Here is a 13051-nt window from a genome sequence, read left to right as displayed (position 1 = left end):
GCTGGCTGGAGTGCCAGCTACACTGCTTCCCATCCAGCTTCCTGCTAATGTGTTCCCTGGGAGGCAGTATGTGATGGCTCAAGTATTTGAGCTCTTGCCGCCCACATGGAAAATTCAGACTGAGTTCTGGGCTCCTGGGTTCAGCCTGGCCCAGTCCTGGCTACTGAAGGCATTTGTGGAATGAGCCATTCTCTCTTCCTCTTTCTGTCTTACAAATAAAATGAAAGTTAATAAATAAAGATGCTTTTGAAAAAGTTTATGCCTAGAAAACTTGAGAGTATGACTTTGATTATTGGGCTTTTTTCAAATCTGGATAGTAGTCCCAAAGGTCTATAGGAAATTTGAATAATCAGGAATTATGAAGTATTTTTTATGAAGCATTTTATATGGAAGTCAGACTGTAATGAAATAAAGCAAACGGGAAAGTTACTGAGACACACATGTGTGGGTTTGATAGGGATTGGAATGACTTCATTGTCAGACTATTTAAAAACAAAAACAAAAACAAAAAACTTGACCTCCTGGAGGATAGTTCCCCAGGTGGCCTTGGACCAACCCATTTCCCACCCTTTTCGTTCGTGCAGTTCTCAAGAACAACCACAGGATGTGGGGGAATGTAGCACCCTGGGACAGGGAGGAGCTGGCTGCAGAACCCGAGCTGTCATCTCGTTCCTCCTAGGAACCAGATGTCCTTCAACACTTCGCCCAGTGGTTCTGTGGTTGCAAGGTATTCCCTCAGCTGCTGTACAGCTGGGCACTCAGATAAGGACACATCTACCCAGGTGGCTTTCCTGAGCTGTGAGGCACTGGCCTCACGTGAATCCTAGGCTTCTGTTGTCCCTTGAGGCATGTCACACAGTCAGAAACTGGCTTCAGGTACTGGTTGTCCTGCGAATGTTCCCTGTCACTAGCCTGGGGCAAGCTGGTACAGTGCACCGCGAACCTGCTCACACCACCAGTTACATGTTCACGTGTGAAAATGACAAATGAGACTGCATACTGAGTAGTGACCACCAGGATGCCAAAAACATTGTCTTGCAAATAACACCAATCAGTAAAAATGTATAATTCTATTTTATTTTGTGGGCTTCACTGTCTTGATGCCTTACCCTTCTTACCTTGGCTCAAATGAGGTCTCTTGATTCCCAGGATTCTAGAAGGGCAGGGTGGGAGTGCAAAAGACCCACCCCACCCTCCCCAAATAAGCTGTGTGAGCTGCTGGCACTTACCTCAGCTTCCTTGATCCACAGTGTGGTAACTCTGAGACCCACAGGGTCTCTCAGGAAAACATCCACTCTTCATTGCTCAGCTTAGTGGCTTTAATATACTGTTTCCTAGGATGACTTCCCAAATAAACTTACATCTGTCATCCATGTCCAGAATTTGTCTTTCAAGGAACTCAAACTAGGACCTGGTATGGCCCATATCATAGCCAGAGATCTCTCTCGGTCAATAGATGTTATGGTTTGGATATGATTTGAAAGCATTCCCCCGAGGATTCATGTGTTGGAAGCATGGGCCCCAGTGTGATGATGTTAAAGAGAGTCTAGAAACTTTAAGAGGTGGGGCTAGCAGTGGGGGAGGGCTGGTTTAGGTGGTTGGAAAGAATGCTCTCAGAAGGGATTAAGTAGTTCTTGTGGGACCCTGGTTAGTTCTCAAGACAGTTGTTATAAAAGCATGATTCTGCCCCTGAATCACTTACTCTCTAGCATCCTGTCCCCCCATGTGATCTCTCCCTGTCACTCATGCTGTCATCTGATGGCATCTGTCATAATGTGACACCACCAAAAGGGCCTTGACAAGAGCCTGCACCATGCGGTGTGAACTTCCAGTCTACAGAACTGTGAACCAAGGAAAATTCTTTCTCCTACCAAATACGCAGCCTCAGGCATTTTATTATAGTAACAACAAACCTACTCATGCAATAGGCAATGCTGTCGGTTACTCTCCAGATCTTATAACCCAGCAGGCCTGAATAGTCATGTAAGAGGTCGGTCTCCATGGGGAATGAGCTGTTAAGCCAGAAAAGAGAGCCAATGTTGGTTCAAGTCTTTTCGTCTTTTTTTTTTTTTTTTAAAGATCTACTTATTTATTTGAAAGGCAGAGCTACATAGAGGCAGAGAGAGAGAGAGGGAGGGAGAGAGGTCTTCCATCTGCTGGTTCACTTCCCAGATGGCCGCAATGGCCAGAACTGTGCCAATACCAAGCTTGGAGCCAGGAGATTTTTTCCAGGTCTCCCATGTGGATGCCAGGACCCAAGGACTTGGGCCATCTTCCACTGCTTTCCCAGGCCATAGCAGAGAGCTGGATTGGAAGTGGAGCAACCAGGACTCAAACCAGCACCTATATGGGATGCCAACACAACAGGTGGCGGTTTTACCCCCTATGCTACAGCATTGGCCTCAGCCCCAAGTCTTTTTGTCTTGATAAAAGCATCTGCATTTTGTTGACAGAACCTGATATTTGAATAAATAGTGCAATGCCTAGTTTGATAACATGGGGTTAAAGCAAAAAGACTTTTTCTTTGTTTTCCTAGAGTTGCCCATGTATTTCCTGTGACAAGCTTATTACAGTTTGAATTATGGCTTCAGCTTGAACAAGAAAACCAACATCAGGAATAGTTTGCATGTGGCAAGACATTGATTCTTTTAACACATCCTTTTTTGGTGCTGGCACTAGGCTTAGTTCAGCAGAAAGTGGTGAACAAAATGGACCCACACCCTTCCCTGCCGGAGCTCTGACTGTTGGAAGGCGGACTCGAATGAATAGTTGGCATTGAGTGGTGATTGCTAAGATGGAGGAAATGAGGGGCAGTTCTACTGTGTGAATCGGGGAAGCCTTCACAGTCGAAGATGAGGTCTGATGGACGACTAGTCACCCAGCCAGAACAGAGTGAACATTTGGCAGGGGAGTAAAAAGCAGATGTGAAAACTTTTAGGATCAGAAAACTTTGCACACCTGGAACTTACGCCCTAGATGATTTCATCCCCAGCACCACCCTGTGTTCTCAGTAGACTGCAGCAGGTAAGCCTTCTTTTGGATCCTGGACGTGCGCTATTTCTGCCTGTCCCAGGATCTTCCCGTATATCAGGTTTCAGCCTGGAGAACTCCTCCATACTCATTCTTGAGATCTTACCGCATATGTCAGTTTCTGTTGTTGTTGCTGTTAAAACATTTGTGACTGCAGATGAGGGTAGGATCTTCTGTTAAATGTGCCTTAGAACATGTACTCCCCCCCATAACTCCTATGACCACTTATGCACATGATGATAGACTTAATATTTGCCTCTTCAGTAGAACAGGTTTTATTGTCATATTATCATGCCCAGAACATAGTTCAGTAACAGGCACATAGAACTCTTTTGGGGAGATGACAGGACTCTATGATTGTATTCACAGAGCAGGTATTGAAAAATAAAGGGGGTGTCAGCATCTTGGTGAAGCAAGTTAAGCCACTGCATGTGACGCCGGCATCCCAAGTTGTAGTGCCATTTGGAGTCCCAGTTGCTTTGCTTCCAATCCAGCTCCCTGCTAATGCACCTGGGAAAGCAGTAGAAGATGACACAAGTACTTGGGCTCCTTCCATCCTTGTGGGAGACCTAGATGGAGCTCTGGGCTCCTGGCTTTGGTCTGGCCCAGACCTGGTTGCTGCAGCCATTTGGGGTTTGAATCAGTGGATGAAATATCTCTCTCACTCTGTCCCTGTCTCTTTCAAATAAATGGATAAATAAATAAATCTTTAAAAAAGAAGAGGACCCCACCTCTTCCCCCAGGTGACGGATTCCAACCTGGCTTACGCGTCTCTGCCTCTGGTTTAGCTTTTCGCCTTTTGCTCCCCGGGCTGACTTGAAGAATTCCAACATAGCTTATGTCTCCGCCTCGGCCTGCCCCCGCGGCTTCATCCTCCCTAACATATTTTTCTCTACCCGGTATGTTTCCTAACTTTTCTTCCAACAATATTTCCCTCTCACTTCTCCTGGCTTCTCCCCACAGTCCGTATCCGAGTCTAAGTTTCTTCTAGGTTTCACTTTCACTTTCAACCTGCAGTCCGTATCTGAGTCTAAGTTTCTTCTTGCTTTCACTTTAAATCCTAACTTCTTTCCCACAGTCCGTATCCGAGTCTATGCCTAGGCTTTCAATAGCTTCTTCCGGCACCTTTTTCGTCCGGCTTTTCCCTAGGCTCTTCTAGTCTCTCTCTCCGGTATTTTCCCGCTTCTTCCCTCTTCTTCCCTGCTAGGTTTCCTATCCGAGTCATGGCCCCATTATGTCGCTCCCCCTCTTCGTGGAGGAACGACACTAAACCCTGCGCTGTTCTTTGGTCTACTCGGCCCTCCCCGGGTTTGCTGCTGGTTCTTCCCGGGTTGGCTACCGTCCCTCCACCTCCGTGGAGGGGCGGGCCCCCTGCCACTTTCCCCACTTCCGCAGGGGAGCGGCACACCGCCGGCCGGCTCTCTTGGGGGCTGCACAGGTGTTCCTTCAGCTAGATGTTCCTGGTGCATGTTGTCTCTCTCCTCCTTTATAGTCCTCTTCCACCAATCCCAACTCTGCTACCCACACGCCGAGTACGCTGCTCTCCTCCAATCAGGAGCAGGTCCTGCTGTTTATTGGTTGAACTGGAGGCAGCTGTGTAGAAGCTGTTTCCTGCTCTCCCAGCGCCATATTGTGGGAGAGCAGATGCATAGAATAAGTCTTAATTCCAGTAACAGTATAGTCCGAGTTGCTCCCCACACCCAGATACTGTGCTTTTACCACTCTGAAGTCACTAAACTGTTCTTAAGCAGGGCTGCATGTTTGTTGCATGTTCTCATTTCCTTTCACCCCCCAACTCACACCTGATAGCTGCCATTGGCCAAGCCACTGAGGCTGCTGCTGAGCCCAAACGTTCCTCTTCACCATTTTTCTCACCTCCTCATCAGGAGACATTGTCCATGCTTGTTTTCTATGCCGCTCAGGTCCCACTGTGCTCCTTCTTCATCTCTTCCATCTTAACAATCAATGTTCATGAGATATTTTGCCTTAAATTCCATTTTGTCTGATTCCAGGCTTTCTATGCTTCCTGTGGCTATTGTGTGTGCCTCCCTTTCAGTTACACTCTCTATGGCTCTCAGGATTCTACTTTGGTTTGTATTCTGTTGTCTACTTGGAACGCTTTCTCGTTTTCTTTGCATAGTACACAGTGAACCCCCCATTCTCTGAGAAGTTTCCCTCCTCCCCTCCTCTTCAAATATTGCCCCTCTTGTTCTTGTTACATACACCTTTGTTTTTGGCTCTTACCCTAATTGCGTTGCATGTATGTGTAATGGGCTTGCCTTCTCCTCCTGAACCTCCCTGTCCAGAACAAGAACTACATGTGACTTAGGTATTAATGCCATCTTCCCAAGTGCCTCCAACAACTACCCCCGTGGGCTAGCAGAGTGTCTGCACATAGTATTCCCAGAACTCAATCTGGGTTTCCCACATGGGTGGCAGAACCCACCTGGAGCCATCACCTATTGCCTCTCAGGGTGTGTATTACTGCTAGGTAGGAAGTCAGATATGAGCTTATGTGTGTGTGACATAAAGGCCTATAGAAAAGACATCTATGTCCAGCATATGCATCTGAATCTCAAAGTCATCCCGATAACATTTCAGGGGCAGCCCAGTGTTCGCATCCCGCCCTGCTACCTTCTACCCGATAACCTGCCAGGTGGGGGTCCCCACCCCTTCTGCCTGATAACCTTCCAGATGCAGCCCAGTATCTGCATTTCAAATACCCTGCTCCGGATCCCTATTCTCCAGGGAGTCTTGCTCATCTTTCCTCTAAACCCAGGACGGCACCAGCTAGGCTTCCTCCTGTCTGATACCTTCAGGAGAAAACTCAGATAGGAGCTTCTTAATATTAACATCCATAAAATCCTTTGTTTCAGGAGGAGATGTGTGAAGACAAAGACCCATCTCCTTAAAAACCCCCGGCCTCAACCTGACTGCGCTCAGCCCTCTGCCTCTCTGCTGAGTCACCCACCTGCTTGCCCAGGTGTAATCTCTCCATTCAACCATGTAACCTTGCTCCTCCCCACCCCCCAGTCCGAGCGACTGGGCGACCGGGCACTCTCTCTCAGGTCCTGTCTGGAGAGGTGCCCATCCGTTCTTACAGATGCCCCTTCCCTAATAAACTTTGCCATTTTACTTTTCCACTACTCTCTGTCTCACGGCTGAATTCTTTCTTGCACGAAGACAAGAACCCTGCCATTCACCAGTAACATTACTAGGAAGCTGTATTCAAACCCAGGAGATCCTATATGGGATGTGGGCATCCCAAGGCGTGTCTTAACCACTGCATCAAACACCTGTCCCTTAATGTCATTATTTAAAAGATTGATTGATTGATTGATTTGAAAAGCAGAGTTAGAGAGAGAGAGAAAATCTTCTGTCTGTTGGTTCACTCTCCAGATGGCTGTAATGGCTGGAGCTGGGCTTGTCTGAAACCAATAACCAGGAGCTTCTATTGGATCTCCCACATGGGTGCAGGGGTCCAAGTACTTGAACCAACATCCACTGCTTTCTCAGGCACATTAGCAGGGAGATGAATCGGAAGTGAGGCAGCTGGGACTTGAACTAGCGCCCATATGAGATGCCAGCATTGCAGGCAGCAGTTTTACCCACTACACCCTAACGTCACTCCTCAATGTCATTTTTCAATCTGCATGTTTTATTGTCAGTGATGAACATTTCTATCCTGAGAACTTGCTCACTGGTTCCTAAGACACCCACCCCACTGTCTTTCCTTCTGTCCCACTGTCCCTCCTCTGGTCACTTTAAAGTGCTAAACACAATTTTCATTACGTGGGGACCTTAATAAAGAAAGGAAACTATGAAAAAGATATGAGTTACAGATTGAAGAGAGGAAAGGTTGTTCTAGGAAGTGAACTCTAGTCTTATTCAAAACAAATTTTCCAAAAATGTTCTGACTCCTGCACGGATTTTGCATTGCGATGCAATCAACTGGGCTGCTGAAGGAGTAAGAAGATATCTGGTGGCCCGAGGGCTTTCTAAAGCCATGCTTGTTTTGAAAGCTGAGTAGTTAGGATGGCAGGTGTATAGCAATGGGGTCACCATACAAATGAGGAAAGAGTGCTCACTTCCTTGTTCTGTTGTCACCCCTAGAACTACCCCCTTAGGAGTGACTGGTAACTGACATTTGTGTTTCCATGTAGGTTGCTGAAACTTCTTTATGGGAAAGGGATCTTTGAGAAAAGTCATCAGCTATCCTTCTATACATGTGTGCCTCCCTCTGCTCCCAAATGTTTAATATCAAATGAAGTATGGTCAAACTGATGAACTTGTTGATGCCTATTTTGCAGAGTTAGAAACAATGCATAGAGATAATTAGCACTGCCCTTCACACAGTAGGCAACTAATAAACAGTAACTGTTAGTTTTGTTGCTACTATGAGCAAGAGCACTATCTTATTTTCCTTATTTAATATAGTGTTCACAGGGACTGTCACATGTTCTGAAACATACTTTTGAATCATCACTTTACTAGGCCATAATATTCACTCTATATTAGATTCATAACTTACTGAATAATGTTCCTTCTTTAAAACAGAATCTTCTCCCAGTTGTTCAGTAATAATGCAACCCTGTGGAGAACACCTGTGTATATGGAACCCTGTCCAGGTTTCTGTAGGCTTACTCAGTAGGGTGCGCTCTTAGAAAAGGAAATGCTTTGTTTAAGTCTATAGACCTTGTATACAAATTCCATTTATGTAAGGTGAAGTTGCTTTCTGGAAAGTTCCATCCAGTTTTCTTGGTTATAGTGTGAATTGGTATAACATGGCACTATATGTCTGGCAACATGAAGCTTCCATTTTTAACATTTATTTGAGAAGCTGAAAGAGAGGGAATTCCCATCAGCATGTTCACACTCCAAGTGCCTGCAACAGTTGGGTTGGGCTGGGGCTGAAGTCAAGGAGTAATAAACCCAATCTAGGTACTTCCTCCCGCACCCCCCCCTCCACCCCAATTACTTGAGCTATCACCACTGTCTCCCAGGGTCTGTATTAGCAGGAGATTGGAGTCAGAAACCAGGCTTTGAACCCAAGTATTTGCAATGCAGGCATCTAACCACTAGGCTAAATGTCTGCCCCAAAGCATTTGTTTTTAAACTTCTTAATCTGATGGTCAAAATAGTACCATCATGTCAGCTTTATTTTATTTTTAAGAATTTAAAATTTAATCATTAAAATGTTATTTTGAAAAGTAGACACACACACACACACACACACAGAAAGAGAAAGAGTCAGAGATAAACAGAAAGAAAGAGACAGAGACAGAGTGAGATTTTTCCATCCATTGATTTACTCTCAAAATGTCCATAAGCCAGGAATATAGAACTCAGTCCAGGTCTCCCACATGAATGACGGGACTCCAACCTCTTGAGCCATCGTTGCTACCTCCTGGTGTGTGCATTAGTAGGAAGCTAGAATCAGAAGTTGAGCCAGGACCCAAACCCAAGGATTCCAGTATTATGTGCAGGTGTTTTAAGTGATGTGTTAACCACTGGGTCAAGTGTCTGCCCCTTAATGTCATTTCTAATCTGCATTTTTTTTTTTGACAGGCAGAGTGGACAGTGAGAGAGAGAGACAGAGAGAAAGGTCTTCCTTTTGCCATTGGTTCACCCTCCAATGGCCGCCGTGGCTGGCGCACTGCGGGCGGCGCACCGCGCTGATCCGATGGCAGGAGCCAGGTGCTTCTCCTGGTCTCCCATGGGGTTCAGGGCCCAAGGACTTGGGCCATCTCCCACTGCACTCCCTGGCCACGACAGAGAGCTAGCCTGGAAGAGGGGCAACCGGTTGGGACAGAATCCGGCGCCCCGACAGGGACTAGAACCTGGTGTGCTGGCGCCACAAGGCGGAGGATTAGCCTAGTGAGCCGTGGCGCCAGTCTAATCTGCATATTTTATTGCCAGTGACTGAACATTTCTGTCCTTGAAATATTTGTTCACTGGCTTCTAAGACAACTTCACCACTGCCTGTCCTTCTGTTCCACTGCCTTCTCCTCGGCACAACTTCTTTATTTTGGAGGGTTTCAGAATTCAGTCATGAAGCCACATTTTGTCTTTATCTACATCTACTTCTTGCATGATCTCATTGGGTCTCTTGGCTTTAAATACCAAGAATATGTCAAACACCCCCAAATTTATGTCTCCAGTCCAGACACCTCTCTTGACTTTAAACCTATAAATTCCCTTTCTGTTCAACAACTTCATTTAGATATCTTATTTTTAAAAAATGACCAAACACAAACTACTCTCAACTGAACTTTTTTATAAAGATTTTATTTATTTATTTAAAAAAGTCAGAGTTACACAGAAAGAGAAGGAGAGGCAGAAAGAGAGGTCTTCCATCTGCTGGTTCACTCCCCGATTGGCCGCAACAGCCGGAGCTGTGCTGATCAGAAGCCAGGAGCCAAGGGTCTCCCACGGGTCTCCCACAGGTCTCTCATGGGTGCAGGGGCCCAAGCACTTGGGCCATCTTCTACTGCTTTCCCAGGCCATAGCAGAGAGCTGGATCAGAAGAGGAGCAGCCGGGACTTTAATTGGCACCCATATGGGTTGCCAGCACCACAGGTGGCGGCTTTACCCACTATGCCACTTCATCGGCCCCTCAACTGAAATTCTAATGTTTTCTTCTAAACTTGCTCATGTTGCGGGCTTGTCTCTCTTAGTTAAAGGCAAGTGCATTTTTCCAGATTCAGATCCCAACCCCTGGAGTTCCTGTGAGCTCCTTTGACTTTCACATTCTATTTGAAACTCACTAGCAAACTCTGTGGGCTCTTCCTTCAAATACAGCCATGGTTGGATCAGTCCTCACCATCTTTACTGCTTCATTGTAACACAGACTGCTTTTGTTTTAAATGCTGTTTTGAGGCTGTGGCCAGAGGATGATTGTTTCTTTTCTTAAGTAGCAAATTAAGTCCACTTCTCTTACTGGGTCTACACATGAGATCTCCATATAATCCCTACCTGCCCCAGGGCCAGGAAGCTGACAACTGGGAGCAGCCCCCAAGTCCCTGGAAATTAATCCTGCTCTAGGCTCTGCAGGGAGCCAGGCAGCCAGCCTTCCCTCACCCCACTTGCCAGCATAAACTGCCCTCCAAACTTGAGCTTTCTGTTGACTTTCCTGGATTCAGGGCCACATGGTCCTGCCTGGCAGCCTTTTGCCCCTTGGAAGCCGGAAGAAAAGAAGGAATTTTGCCTTTCCGCATCACTTGAGTGTGAGGTCCCACCGTCACTAGAACCTTTAGATCTTACAGGACGTTCTCCTGACGGGTCTCCCTGTTTCTGCCATCACTCCACTTCCAAACCAGGGTCATCCTTTCCAACTTGGGAGTCAGTTCTCTCCAGTGGACTTCACCTCACTCAGAGTCCTGCTTGGCCTTGCCTTCTCTCTGGCCTCAGTTCTGCGGATCTCCCTCTAACGTCCTGTTCCCTCGACACACTGACATCCCTGCTGCTTGTTGAACATGCCCAGGGTCCCTGTGCATGGCCCTCGTCCTGCTGTTGCCTTTGTCTAAAATACTCTAAGTGAATCACTCCAGTGTTTCCTTTCCTGATTGCCTGTTTAAAATGAGAAATTAGGGGTCCCAATTTGCGGTGCAGTGGGCTAAGCCTCTGCTTGTGATGCCAGCAGCCCATGTCAGAACGTCTAGTGTAAGGTCCTGACTGCTCCTCTTCCAATCCAGCTCCCTGACAATGTGTCCGAGAAGGCAGCAGATGATGGCCCAAGTGCTTGGGTCCCTGCCTCCCTTGTGGGATACCAGGATGGAGTTTCTGGCTCCTGGCTTCAGTCTGGCCCTGCTGTGGCTGTTGTGGTCATTTGGGGAGTGAACCAGCAGATGGAAGATCCATCTCTCTTCTCTCCACTCCCACTGCTTTCAAATAAATAAATAAGTCTTTTTTTTTTTTAATTTTTTTTTTATTTTTATTTTTTTTTATTTTTTGACAGGCAGAGTGGACAGTGAGAGAGAGAGAGACAGAGAGAAAGGTCTTCCTTTTGCCGTTGGTTCACCCTCCAATGGCCGCCGAGGCCGGCGCGCTGCGGCCGGCGCACCGCGCTGATCCGATGGCAGGAGTCAGGAGCCAGGTGCTTTTCCTGGTCTCCCATGGGATGCAGGGCCCAAGCACCTGGGCCATCCTCCACTGCACTCCCTGGCCACAGCAGAGGGCTGGCCTGGAAGAGGGGCAACCGGGACAGAATCCGGCGCCCCAACCGGGACTAGAACCCGGTGTGCCGGCGCCGCAAGGCGGAGGATTAGCCTAGTGAGCCGCGGCGCCGGCCAATAAGTAAGTCTTTAAAATGAGAAGTAAGCTTCCCTAATATTCCTGATGTCCCTTCTCCATTTTGTTTTTCTACGTAGCATTTATTTTCTAACGTATTAAACAGAGGTCTTCCTTGGCTAGCTACGCATTGTCTGTCCCACCTCAGCAGAATATAAACACAGGAAGGCAGAGATTTCTGTTGTTTTCTTCACTATTTTGTTTCAAAGGCAGCTCAGAGCAGCCAGGAGCAAGACCCCAAGTTTGCATCTGGCTGCTTCTCTGGCCTGCTGGGCAACTGCGGACCAGTTGCTCAACCACTGAGCTCTTCCACCCCCTCTTCTCGAAAGGGGGAAAGTGAGAAGGCCTGCCCAGAGGGATAATACAAAGATTTAGTAACTTAACATCTACAGAGTGCTTAGAAGCCATTCCTGGCACAAAAACAACACTCTATAAATATTTGTGAAATAAATAAATTGCTAAATTTCCAGCACACAAAATGGTATTTGGCTCTTAGAAGGTGATCAGCAAATATTCATGGAATGTCTCTTTGGAAGAAAATATACAGTTGGGCCAGAAGATATACAGTGGTGCTCTGGGGTTAAGACACTGCTTGTAAAGCCAGCATCCCATATCAGAGAGTTTGTTTGAGTCCTGGCTGCTCTGTTTTGCCTCCAAATTCTTGCTAATGTACCTAGGAAGGCAGTGGAAAGTGAAGCCTTTGAAATGACACCTACATGCATAGATAATCTGGATGACTGTGTTTGGAGAGCATAAGTCAGGAGCTTCTTCTGGGTCTCCCATGTGGATGTAGGGGCCCAAGCACTTGGACCATCTTCTGCTGCTTTCCCAGATACATTAGCAGGGGGCTGGATTGGAAGTGTTACACCTGGGACTGGAACCAGCACTCATATGGGATGCCAGCGTCACAACTGGAGGTTTACCCGGCTATAACACGCTAGCCCTAGTAGGCTAATTTTTAAGTTGGTAGTTGATATCTTGCAAATGATGTTGTAACTATCCAAATGGAGAAAAACGGTTCCCCACCTCTGCCACAGTCCACAGGTAGCAATAAGTGAACAGTTTCCTGGAGATGTCTGAGGTGTTCTGGCAGGTTATTGAACCTGAGGACCGGTAGCCTGGGACTTGTTATTGGTGTCAGTTTTGTGAGACTGAGCTTTTCCCCCAGGAGGCCTGTGCTAACTGCATAAAGTCAGAATTGAACTGAATGGCAAGGTGCACAGAGTTGGAGAAATGACTGGTGTGAGGCCCTCCCTCCCTCTTGGTGTCAGAAATGCTCTGTGGGTGGAAGCAGCTCAGAGGCCCCTACTACGAAGCTCATTTGCACGAGGAGCAGATATTTTACATCTTATTATTTTATTTTAAACTATGCAGAGATGCATGGGGAATAATTTCCTCATTTTGCAAGAGAGAGACTAAAGATTGAACACACACAAAAAACAGTTTCTAAAAAAACACTCAGAAGCTTGGATTATTCTGTAAAATGCTAAGCGCGTGAACAAATCAGGATAAAAAGGTAAGCATCTCTTGAACTCCTATAACCATCATCTGTTCCTCATGTACACTAGTGTTTAGGTGTCTCATTTTCAATTTTCTGCCATTTAACGTTTAAAGTCTCTTGCTTTGTGCTTTTGTCTTTCCATGTCTTAGAATGCAGCAAGGGTGATGCTGATGAGGCAGGTGGGGAAGTTTGACCAAGGAGGAGAATGATGAAGGCTGTCTAGGAGGGAGT

Source organism: Oryctolagus cuniculus, chromosome 13 (genome assembly GCF_964237555.1).
Source record: "Oryctolagus cuniculus chromosome 13, mOryCun1.1, whole genome shotgun sequence".
NCBI lineage: Eukaryota > Metazoa > Chordata > Mammalia > Lagomorpha > Leporidae > Oryctolagus > Oryctolagus cuniculus.
This window is presented reverse-complemented; position numbering follows the sequence as displayed.